At 38.1% G+C, this 12,989-nt stretch overlaps 2 pseudogenes; both read right to left on the bottom strand.

Annotated features, from left to right (window-relative positions):
• Positions 1 to 2,314: 2,314 nt before the first annotated feature.
• LOC122816961 lies at positions 2,315 to 2,503 on the bottom strand (annotated as a pseudogene).
• A 5,626-nt stretch (positions 2,504 to 8,129) lies between these two features.
• Positions 8,130 to 8,268, bottom strand: LOC122817041 (annotated as a pseudogene).
• Between the last annotated feature and the right edge of the window lie 4,721 nt (positions 8,269 to 12,989).

Below are 12,989 nucleotides of genomic sequence, written 5' to 3'. Positions count from 1 at the left end.
TCATGTTACACTTAAGCTTATTAATTAACTTTTATTAATCTAGTAGTGGATACTACCTTATAAATTTTGATAGTCCTAACAGGAAGAATTTTTAGAGTCATGTTAACTTTATAGTTAACGTATTTGTTTACCTCTTTTATTTATATACTTTATGTACCCTGTATTAATTGATCTAGTAATTTTAAAAGAATTTTTAAAATATTTGTTTTAATTATAGATACTAGCATTTTATACAAAAAATTTCTCACATATGTATATATATCCCACAAGATTTTAGTAACTATTGCAGCCGTTAGATAGCTTCGATGCTTGAATTAAAGTTAATATAAAATGTTGCTTCGGTTCCGTAATGATGTCAACTGCAACTGAAGTTACCTACATTCTAATATTCTATAGAGTGTATAGTAACTAATAGCAACCACTACAATCATCAGATAGCGTCACTGCTTGATCTGAAGTTAGTAAACAATGTTGCTTTTCTTTAGACATGATACTTACTGCAACTGAAGCTATTGATACTTTAAGTATTCTTAGTCTGTAAATAATAAGTATCATTCTTTATTTTAACATTGTTGCACTTACAGTCATATAATTAAAAAGTCTGAATATGTGATACTATATGCCTTAGAATAAGCTGCATAGCGTTAGTGTTTCTCATGAAACATTTACATTCTGTCGGCTTGCAGTCGGAGATTTTTCTGCTGTTAGAACCTATATGTCCATTTGTATGTGAATGCATTTTTTGTACATCTTTAGATTATGTAACCAAGATAGATATGTTTATGTGGGAGTATAATAGTTAGAAACTGTGTAATGAAGTATTTGCGAAATATGCATATGTTCGCAAAAAAGCTTCTTAGAGTAAGAACACTCTGAATGTTGCTTGACAGTTTCTCTTTAACTGCTAATTACAATAATCAATTAGATTAAGTCTGTCTCTAATTATCATACTATTTAAACTCTGCTTGTGGGAGTAATCATTGTCTGAGGAAGCGTGGTTGTTTCCACGCGAAAGCGCTTACCTTTTACCCACTGTTATCTGAATTAAAGAATTCGTTTTATTATACAGTTATTACGTTTACTGGCCTACTTATTGGATTATTGCCTGCATTTCAACTTGTTATCTGGTTACATCGTGGTAGAGATCAGGTTTCTGTGTTTTGTTATCCAACCAAACTATGCAATAAAAGAGCCTAACTCTGAGTAAACCACCTTCTGAACCATGGTATTCCCCATGAGGTAAGCATACTTTTGGTTACACAGAACCAGCAGGTCTAGTGTTGTAAATGTCATTACCTGGAGAGTGATTTTTTTTTTTGCAATGCTGCATGTGCTGGGTTTGAATGCAGATATCATCTCTGTATCCTTACTGGTCTGAATAAAGTTCTCCTTTGCCTGTGAACATTTTACATTACATTTTGATTCATCTCATTTCTGTTAGAATACAAAAATTAGTATTTTGAAAATGCAAAGGGCTTTTGAGTAACATGATATAATTCTAATTAGGCTAGTAAAAAGCTATTATCTTTTCCAGCGTCTTTTAAAAAAAAATGGGTGAAAACCATTCCTGTTCATGGATTGCTTGAGCAGCTAGGATGCTTTGCTCAGCAGCTCATTCCAGACATACAGACACTACTTGAAAACAAAGGACACCGCTAAGTGGTTGAAAGGGTACCCCTGAATCCATAACAACATTCCAATACCCCAAATGAAATGTTTGACTAACAGAGCTGAGCTTGCACAACTTGGTAGGCCAAGGTCATATGTGAGGCTTGTATTAGCTGATGTTTCTTTCCAGGGGTGGCCTCACAGCACTATTCTAGTGAGGCAGCTGTGCACCTTACTAGGAGGGGATAGGTCACTTTACATAGGTAAGGTTCAGCTATGGTCAAGAAAAATGTAAAAAAGAAATACCTTTCTCACACACACACACACACACACACACACTCACTATTAATAAATGCGCAGGAGGGATGAAGGAAGGAGGGATAGAAAAAAAGAAAGAAAGGAAGAAAAAGAGACTGTGGATACCATCTGCAAGAAAGAAAGCAACAATAACAATGGAAGTATGGAATGAAGAAAAAAGAGAGAAGGAAGGAAGGCAGGAGGAAAGAGGAATACATGCCTGTTTGGAGACAGAAAGAAAGAAAAGCAATGCATTTGAAGAAAAAGGTAAGTGTTGCAAATAAGTAAATGATTGACTATTTCTGAGTTAGGAGTTTTGGGAATTGCATTTATAACATTGGCTAGCAATATAGAGTTGTGAGTTAAGCATGCTGGAAAAAAGAAAAAGATCTGATTTTTAACTTAAGTTCAGGGAACTGCACAAATGCAGTCCCCCACTACCATAAATTATTTGGTTGAGTTTCCCAATTTGGCAAAATTAAAAGGGTTCAACCCAACCAAGGTGTGCAATGGAAACATTTGGGGAAATCACAGAGGTCAACCCAACCAAGGTGTACAATGGAAGAGCCTAACCCTTGGGAAACCACCTTCTTTGTGGGGGTGGGGAGATCAAGGTGGAGGGAAGAGGAGGTGGAGGTTGCAGTTGGGTTTGTCAAATTTGGGGAAATCACTAGGGTCAACCCAGCTGAGGAGCAGGAGGAGGAGGTTGCAGTTGAGTTTGCCACATTTGGTGAAATCACAGAAATCAACCCAACAGAAGTCTGCAATGGAACAGCCTCTGCCAGCTAAGTATGGCCTTGGTTAGTGAGAATTATCAGGTGAGGCAAGGAGAGCAAAGCACACATGGCATGTTTAACAGAGAAAAAGAGGAAGCAAGAACAGAAGTGCAGTTTCAAGAGAGAGAGAAAGAAAGAGAAACACAGAAAAGATGTACATTTGGGGAAAATGTAAGTGTTGTAAATAAGAGTAAATGATTAACTTTGTCAAGAGTTAAGAGTTTCAGTAATTGTATGTATAATACTTGGGGGGACCTACAAGCTTGTAAGCTATTCATACTAGTATAAAAAAGCATATCTATTTTTTAACAGCTTAAAACAATGAATTACCCAGCTGTGTTTACCACCATTGTGAAAATCACAGATACCATTCCAACCAAAACATGCAATAAAAGAGAAAAACAAACTATATAAATCACCTTCTCAACCAAAGGATTTTCTTGAAAATTAAGCATACTTTTGGTTATGCAGAACCATTAAGTCTAGTGCTGTAAATGTCATTACCTGGTCAGTGATTTTTTTTTTTTTTTTTGCAGTGCTGTATCTGGTTAATAACAAACCTGAGTTTGACCTCAAATATCACTTCTGTATCCTTACTGGTGTAAAGAAAAATATAGGGAAAGGAATCCATTTATGGAAAACTTTACAATACAAAAAAATAAGAAGACTAAGAGGAAAAGTAGAAAAAGAAATTAGTAATGGAGAAGTCAAAGAAATAGAAATTGAGGTTATGGAACAGCTTTAAGAAAAAGGATTCAGTGTAGTAAATCGAGTACAGAAAGCACCACAACAGGACAGAGCAATGGATATCCAAATTAAGGGAAAATCAGTGGAACAGGAAGCAATTGGTCAGGTGCCATATCAAGATATTTTGGAGCCTTCCACAGGAAACCAGTATAAACATTCACTTGAAGCTAGACAGCAAGGAAAGGAACAGAAAAATGTGGAAACTGATGCAGTCAATATTGAGGAGTGATAGGCCAGTGAGTTCCCATATGACAGAGCAACAGATGACACAGGATGAAATTGTAGAGAATGTGCCACAGGAAGATGATGCTATCGAACTTTCTATAGAATGCCCGCAGGAAATGGAAAACAAGGGATGTGCCCTCAGTGTGGAAGAAAATGAGTTAAAAGAAGAGTTGGTTGATTTAATAGACAAAGACAGATATATCAAGATCAGTGAAAGAAATAGACTGCAGAAGGTTAATAAAACCCCAAAAGTCAGAAGCTTGATAAAACAAATGAACACAGTAAATTGTCAATAGAGATCCATGCCATATAACAGTAAACAAAATATATTACTGTGCTGCTAAGTTAATAACTGATAAAGTTCTACCACAGGAACACATGGTAGCAAGGGAAAAGAGGGGGCAAAAGCGAATATCATCATGGAAATATCAAATAGAGAAAACTATAAAACAGCTAAGACAAGAAGTGTCACTGTTAGAAGATTATAGAAGAGGGAATAGATCAACAAAAATACTAAGAAAGATAGTCGTGATAAAAGCAATGCGCAGTATTATAACAGAAAAGGATCTATTATGTACTATTGAAGATAACAAACTAAAAATTTCAAAACAGGTGGAAAAACTTCGAAGATACGAAGATAAATATAAGGGGAAAGCACAAAATAAGCAATTTATTGATGACCCAAAAAGGTTTTATAGAGAATTGGGAAGTAGGGTAAAAGGAATTGATAGACCACCAAAAAAAGAGGAAGTAGATACATTTTGGAGAAGTATTTATGAAGATCCTGTGGAACATAACAAAGATGCTAAATGGATAGAAGAAGGAAAAGAAAGAATAAGAAGTTTAAAGGTACAGGATATGAAATGGGATGAAATAACAGCCAGAGAGATTGAAACAAAGTTGAGAAAAGCCTCTAACTGGAAAACCCCAGGCCCAGATGCAGTATGTAACTTTTGGCTTAAAGTATTAACTTCTTTGCATGAGGACTTAGCCATGAGTAAGAACTATTTATATGTGCACCCCAAACACACACCACACTGGTTAACAACAGGAAAAACAATGTTCTTACTTAAGAGTGAACCTGCAAGCTACCCTAAAAATTATAGACCAGTAATTTGTCTTCCAATGATGTACAAACTATACATGGGAATTGATGCCGACAGAGTTTATAGTCATTTAGAAGAAAACCCAATTATGGCAGTAGAACAAAAGGGCAATAAAAGAAAGTCATATGGAACAAAGGATAATTTGTTGTTAAACAAAGTTATAGTGGAGAACTGTAAGAAGGGGAAGAATCTTAAGTATGGCATGGATTGATTACAAAAAAGCATTTGATAGTATTCCACATTCGTGGATAAAAAAGTGCTTAAAAATGTATAAGATGCACCCTACACTAATTGACTACATTACAGTAACCATGAAACAGTGGCAGACCACTTTGCAATTAAGCCATGATAAAGGACAGATTATTATCCCAGAGATAAAAATTCAAATGGGTATATTCCAGGGTGACTCTCTGTCACCGTTGCTATTCTGCCTTGCCATTAATCCATTAAGCTGTTTACTTAACAGCTTAGGCCATGGCTACAATTTGGCTTCTAGAAAACATCAAAGTCTAATGACTTCTCATCTTCTCTTTGTCGATGACTTAAAACTGTTTAGCTCATCAGATAAGGAACTGAAAACACAGCTGCAGAATGTCAAAAGTTTTTTAGATGATATCGGAATGTCATTTGGTCTTGATAAATGTGCAAAAGCAACCTTTAAAAAGGAAAACTGCAGCACCAGCAAAACATAAGTTTGGGACAAGAATGTGATATTAAAGAACTTGAGCAAGTGGGAGTGTATAAATACTTGGGAATTGATGAAGGGTCGGCAATAAAATATGAACAAATGTGAATAAAGCTCAGTAAGGAATACTTTAGAAGACCTAAATTAATCCTGAAAACAGCATTGACATCTAGGAACAAGACCCAAACCATAAATCAATTTGCTCTTCCTGTCCTAACTTATAGTTTTGGAGTAATTGACTGGCCCCAACAAGTGTTGGATAGACTGGATATTAAAACAAGAAGGATGCTTCATGCTTACCAACTGATTTATAAAAATCAGTGTATACCATGATTATATATTCCTCGCACCGAAGGAGGGATGGGCCTCCTTGAAATTGATTACATGTGCAGATCTACAATCATGGGACTCCACACATATCTGCTGACCTCACAGGATCCAAATGTAGTGAAAGTTTTGAAACATGAGGTGAATAAATCTAAGATGACATCTCTGCTTAAGCGTCAAGCAGAAATGGAAATTATACCAGAGGTAGATAAAAATCAGGCAGCAACTGAACGTGCTAAAAAACAAAAGAAAAAATATAAGGTGAAGGTCCAGATGAGAAGGCAAAAAATGTGGAAAAAACATAAATATAGTTGCAAGTATAGAAAACTTCAGGAAGAGCCTCATGTTGGTCAAGAACGAACACAGGAATGGTTAAGGAGAGGTAAATTCACATCAAGAAATGAAAGGTAAATATTGGCAGCCCAAGATGCTGGTTTACAAAGTCCATTTAACATGTGGGAGAAACAGACATATGCAGGTTTTGTAAAACTGAATTGAAAACAGTCACACACCTTGTTGCTGGTTGTGATGCACTAATGGCAGAGGGACTGTGTACTGAAGGCATAATAATGTGGCGAAACTGTTACACTGGAGATTGTGCAAATATTATGGCATCGAAGTGGCTGAAAAACACTGGAAACATGATCCACAAAGAATCAAAGAAAATGATGAATTTTATATCATGTGGGATACCAACAGTTCAAAAGACAGATGCTAGAAAACAGGATATAGTGGTCCAAGAAAAGAAGACAAAAGTAGCATTGATTATTGAAATCGCCACACCCAGTGACTACAGTGTCTTGCATACAGACAGTCAGACACAAAGTCATAAAATACTTGGATCTGCAGGTAGAAAAGAGAGACATGTGAAAGAAAGATACCCAGACAGTTCCAGTAGTAGTAGAAGCAAATGGTCTTATAAAAAAGAATTTACAATCATATTTAGATATGTTACCAATTCATGCGACACCGTATGTATTGCAGAAGGAATCATTACTGGGCACATTGCGGGTGCCCCGAAGAGCACTTTTGGCTAACGTCAAAGAGTGAAACAATACTAATTTCATGAACTTTAATCGTACTTTAACTTAGGAATGGGGTCCATTCCCATCATGGTATTAGAAACCCAAAAAGTGCAACAAGAGAAGCTTAAGTAAAGTTTGGTATCTGCAGTAATATCCCATAATACTTTTCCCATGAACATTTTACATTAGGTTTTGACTTGTCTCAGTTCTTTAAGAATAGAGAGACTAGTTTTTGAAAATGCAAAGGGCATTTGGATAACCCAATATAATTCTAAGTAGACTAATAAAATGCTACTGTCTTTTCCTGCATCTTTTAAAAAAACAGGTGAAAAACATTCCTCTTCATGGATTGCTAGACCAGCTAGCAAGGACACATTGCTCAGCAGCTCATCCCAGACATACAGATAGCACTTGAAAACAAAGGACTCCTCTAACTCATTTAAAATGCACCCCCTGGATCCATAATGACATTCGATACCACAAATGAAATATGTGACTAATGGAGCTGAGCTTGCACATCTTGGTAGGCCGAGGTCATATCTGAGGCTTGTAAGAGCTGATGTTTCTTACTGGGGGGGGGGGCTTGCCAGCACTATTCTAGTGAGGAGGCTGTTCATGCACATGTATGATACAGTCATTTTGCAGTTGCGGTAGCATTGTCCCCTCACAGTAAGACGCTGTCCGGTTCGATTCTCAGCTAGGCCGTCTTCTGCATGGAGACATGCGTGAATGGGTGTACCTTCATTGAAGGTTGTGCGTCAGGGCTGGTAACTCGGCACGTAAAAATCAACTACCAATCATTAGCGGACCGGAGTTCCTCTGTGGCGACCCCTAACCGGGAAAAGCCGAAAGACACAAACAAACTAGGAGAAGGATAGGTCATTTCACAAGGTAAGGTTTGGCTGTGATCAAGAAAAGTGTAAAAAGGAAATGTCTTTCTCACAAAAACTTAATAAATGCATGGGAGGAATGAAGGAAAGATGATGGGAGGGATGAAGGATGGAAGGAAAGAAAACAGAAAGAAAGAAAGAAAGAAAGACAGACTGTGGATGCCATCTGCAAGAAAAAAAGCAACAGAAACAAAGAAAGGAAGTATGGACTGAAGAAAAAAGAAGGAAGGAAGGCAGGCAGGAAAAAGGCATATGTTGCCTGTTTGGAGAGAGAGAAAGAAAAGAAGTGCATTTGGAGAAAGTGTTGCAAACAAGTAAATGATTGACTTCTTCTGAGTTAGGAGTTTCAGGAACTGTATTTATAACATTGGCTAGTAATATAGGCTTGTCTAGTAATATAACATGCTGTAAAAAAGAAAGTGATCTGATTTTTAGCTTAAGTTCAGAGAACTGTGAGAATGCAGTCCCCCACTATCATAAATTATGTGGGTGAGTTTCCCAAATTTGGGGAAATAAGAGGGGTCAATTCAACCAAGGTGTGCAATGGAACAGCCTAACCTTCAGGAAACCACCTTGTGATAGGGTGGTGCTTGTTATGGTGATGGGGAGGAGGAGGAGGTTACAGTTGAGTTTGCCACATTTGGTGAAATCACAGGGGTCAACCCAACCAAAGTGTGCAATGAAGCAGCCTCTGCCAGATACGTATGACCTTGGTTACTGAAAAGCAGCAGGTGAGATGAAGAGGAGGAGAAGGAGGAGGTTGCAGTTGAGTTTGCCACATCTGGTGAAAGCACAGAGTTCAACCCAACCAAAGTGTGCAGTGGAGCAGCTTTTGCCAGGTAAGTATAACCTTGGTTACTGAGAATCAGCAAGTGAGGGGAGGAGGAGGGGGTTGCAGTTGAGTTTGCCACAGTTGATGAAATTTCAGGGATCAACCCAACAAAGTGTGTAATGGAACAGCCTCTGCCAAGTAAGTTTGAGCTTCATTACTGAGAACCAGCAGGTGAGGCGAGGAGGAGGCGGAAGAGGTCGCAGTTGAGTTTGCCACATTTGGTGATATCACAGAGGTCAAACCAACTAAGTGTGCAACAGAACAGCCTCTGCCAAGAAAGTATCACTTTGGTTACTGAGAAGCAGCAGGTGAGGGGAGGAGGAGGAGTAGTAGTAGTAGGTTACAGTTTAGTTTGCCACATCTGTATTAGCCTGACTAACTTTATCTGCAAGACCATGCAGCGAATCATCATGGACCTTATCAACAAAGATATAGGTAATCTCCAAATACTTGATCCTACTCAGTTTGGATTTGTCAAAGGGAGATCATGTTTGCTAAACCTGGTGGACTTCTTTGAGACAGTCACCAAGGCCCTGGACAAGGGGAAATCTGTGCATTCAGCCTACCTACAGTTGGCCAATGCTTTTGACACTATCCCCAACTCAATGCATCATTGACAAACTCACCCAGCTAGGTATAAACCCATATATCGTTAGGTGGGTCACTAACTGGCTCACTGATAGAACACATATAGTCAAAACAGGGGAATCCACCTGCAACAGCAGACCTGTAAACAGTAGTGTTCCACAGGGATCAGTCCTGGGACATGGGACCTCTACTGTTTGGAATCAATTTCTCCAAAGTACAAGTAAAAACTAAAGGTCTGTAACTGACAAAGTTTGCTGATGACTGCAAACTGGGAGGGGTCATAGACTCTCCAAATGATGACACCATCCTGCAAGATGAAGTATGATAGCAGATGGATAAGAGCGAAGCTGGACAGCAAACAAATGTAATCCAAAGCCAACACTGAGCACTTCCAGATAAATTCAGATATTCCAAATATTCCAAGTAATCCAAATACAGCCACAAAGTCCTGTAGTATGTAAAAATCTTTATTCCAAAGGACAAGCGCTTTCGCTAAGTATAGCTTCTTCAGGTCAATTCAACAGTAAAATCAAATCGCATTGACCATCCTGCAAGATGTTCTTACACAAACAAATGATTGGTGCCAAACTCATGGCCTTAAACTTAATGCAAAATATGTATTATCATCCCTTTTGGTGAGAGCGATATTCCTGCTAACTGCTACATAAATAGCAGCACCCTAGGTATGCACTCAGCAGTGAGAGACCTGGGCACACAGGTTGACAGAAATCTTATCTTTGATCAGTATGTCTCCACAGTGGTAAGGAGGGCATTCTATATTGCTCATCTCATACGTAAGGGCATTGCCTCCAGAAAAAAAGAAGTTATAACTTCCTTGCACTCTTCCCTCATCAGGCCAATAATTGAGTACAACACCCTTTTTAGTATGTACCATTCCAAGCTCCTGCAGCAATTCGAGAAACCAGAAGGATTCCTCACAAGGAAAATTCAAGGTTTTCATCATCTGTCCTATGTGGATCATCTGAAATCGCTGTCACTTTATTCTCTTTCATACAGAATACTCAGAGGCGATGTCTGCCTTGCATATAAGGCAGTCTCAGACCCTGCTTTACTGGAAATGCTGCATATCTGCAAGTTAAATGGTACACCGGTTACTCACTCTAAAGACCTTAACCTGGTATGTGACATTAATAGAACCTGCTGGAGTGACAGATTTATCTCCCAGAGGTTACCACACCATTGGAACAGACTCCCACTTCATGTCAAACAGAACACCTCATTGGCCCTCTTCAAACACAATCTGGACGAAATTCACTCCAGGGGTTCCACCTGTGTCCCTCTTGGACACAAGCATTAGGTGTCTGATTGTGGAAATAAGGGTAGAACTTGCTTAGGCTTGTAAGGGCCCTAGGGCCATTAGACTAGTAACTTCTTATGATCCTATGATCCTATATATGTGGGAATGTACATACATTCTAAAATCTTCCCTTGTTAGATCATGTTTTTATACACTAGATTTCTTGATGATTTATATATTTTATGGACTGATGGTAAGGAAAAATTGTTAGAGTTTTTAAACTATATCATGAATACTAACCCATTTCTTTTAATTCATATATCATAGAGAGCGTTATAATACCTGGATATAGTTATAAAAAAAAATAAAGTGAACAACACAGATAAAGTTCTAGAATTTTTCGGAAACCTACTTTTCAAATCCATATCTTCACTACACCACTTAACATCTTATTCACCAAAAAAAAGGAACCTAGTAAAGGGTCAGTTTGTCAGGACAGCCCATATGACCTCTGTTTATGGGGATTTCTAGGAGGAATGTGATTTTATCAAGAATTTATTTTTACAAAGGGGTTACCTGAAAGATTGGTTGGATGAAATAAGTGAAGGCATTATCTCTGTTTGGGGACAAGGTATGCCCCATTATAAACAATAAAAAACAATAGTATTGTGAGAAGGCTAGTACTATTAATACTTCATGCAATAACAAAGAATTTTCCCAGGCTTTATTTGTTGAGTAAAACAGTGATATAAAAGTGATTAATGATATGATTATAAAATATTGGAATATGTTTAAGATGTTACAACTCTAACATTTTATCTGAACCTGCTTTGATAGTATATGGAAAAACTAAGAATTTGATAGAATCATATGAGAGGGTGGACAGCAGGAACCTATGATTAACAGATCCAGGCACCTATAAATGTGATGCCTTTAGTTTGTGCTCTTATATTGCCAATATTAACTGTATTTTACTAGCCCTTCAACACAAATAAGTACAGGCTTATAAATTTTATAACTGTTCAAGTTGTGGGGTGGTTTATATTGTAATATGCTCAATAGCCCCAGTTTTGAGATTAAGGACTGCAAGTTACAACTAAATATAATGTAATTTATTGACAGGATAGTATATGTTAAATTTTAACCTATATATTATGTTCAGTTTGTAACTGATTTGATAATAATCTTGAATTAATGTTTGTAATTAATATATATATATATATATATATATATATATATATATATATATATATAAAATTCAAGTCACTAGGTTTTCACATTCTATTTGGAGTTCCTGTTCCTTTAAATTGTGCTGGGTGGAGAAATGAATTTATTAATATTATGGGTGAATGTCCAATCATTTGTGGGTTGATTTTATTTATTAAAGTTGTTCTTTTTAAATGTTTTGAGCTCCGGTGGTGGTGGATTTGTTAGTATTTCAGCTGTTTTTGGGACATGGCCTTTGTAAGTGGCGTTTTCAACTGTTTGGCATGCTTTGCTTCCTATGGCAGGACGTTTTTACTGAGCTACTGTACAAACTGAAAATTGCTGAATGCAATGTGTGTCTGAGATGGGTATGGAGGGGATTACTGAAAAATGCTTTATAAGGGACCACTGTCACTAAGTGTATGTGTGTGTGTTTCTGTACATGCATATGGGTGTTTCTTTGCATGTATTTGGGTGTCTGTGCATGTGTGCATATGTACAAGCATGTGCATGTGTGTGGCAGTGGGGCTGTACTGATATGTGTGTGTGGGTATGCTGGGGCACAGCCTCAGCAGTAATTACAGCACTACAGCTTGATCTAACTGACATGTCCAGGGCAGGCATGGAAGATGTGCAGGCATCTCACGCATGTTGTCATCCATGGAAGCTGCTTCTTCCAGGATTGTCACCAGTAGCAACAGAACTTTAGCCAGAGGTAGGTGTGCTGTGCAAGAACCAATAGCAGACATGGCACTGCCATAAGTATCACAGCTTCAGGGATGCCCAATTCTGCCTGTACACACTTCTACACTTGATGTCACTGTGAAAGTGTGCAGCTGTGTGACCTTGGCCCCCATCTACAGTGGCTACCTTCAGTAGAGGCATAGATAGAATGGCTCCATGTACCATGTATGTCAGGTGGCATGGGAACAAGCAAGGGTCTGCCATGTGCTAGTAAGTGATCAAGCCAGTTAAAATGTCACACATACAAGATATGTACTGTCATACATAATCAAATACTCCCTGCAGTACCCATATCATTTCTGCAAAGACTAAGATGTTATTAGCCTGACCCTCCAGGATGGCCCTGCATGAACTGCAGGTTGCACCCATTGACAAAGTTCTGGGAGAAGGCAGTACCAATCTCATCCACATGTGCCAGCATGCACACCCACTTGGTTATTTCTATTCACTGTACAGCTTGTGGCAGACATTAATGGCTGCATCACAGGGGGTAACACTGTGCTCTGACTACATTTGTCTAACCCAAGCAATTCCAGCACTGCAGCCTCTTTTTCTGATTCTGCTACATCTCTTCCTTTTAGCTATCATCCAAATTGATCCAGATCTTTCTGCTGCTTGATTCAGGTACTTTTCAGCCTGATTGGAAAAAATACAAATCTTCTGTAGTTCTGTGAG

Source organism: Protopterus annectens, chromosome 1.part1 (assembly GCF_019279795.1).
Source record: "Protopterus annectens isolate FY-2018-M chromosome 1.part1, PAN1.0, whole genome shotgun sequence".
NCBI lineage: Eukaryota > Metazoa > Chordata > Ceratodontiformes > Protopteridae > Protopterus > Protopterus annectens.
Note: the sequence above shows the minus strand (reverse complement) of the source record. Positions and strands in the feature narration are given on the sequence as shown.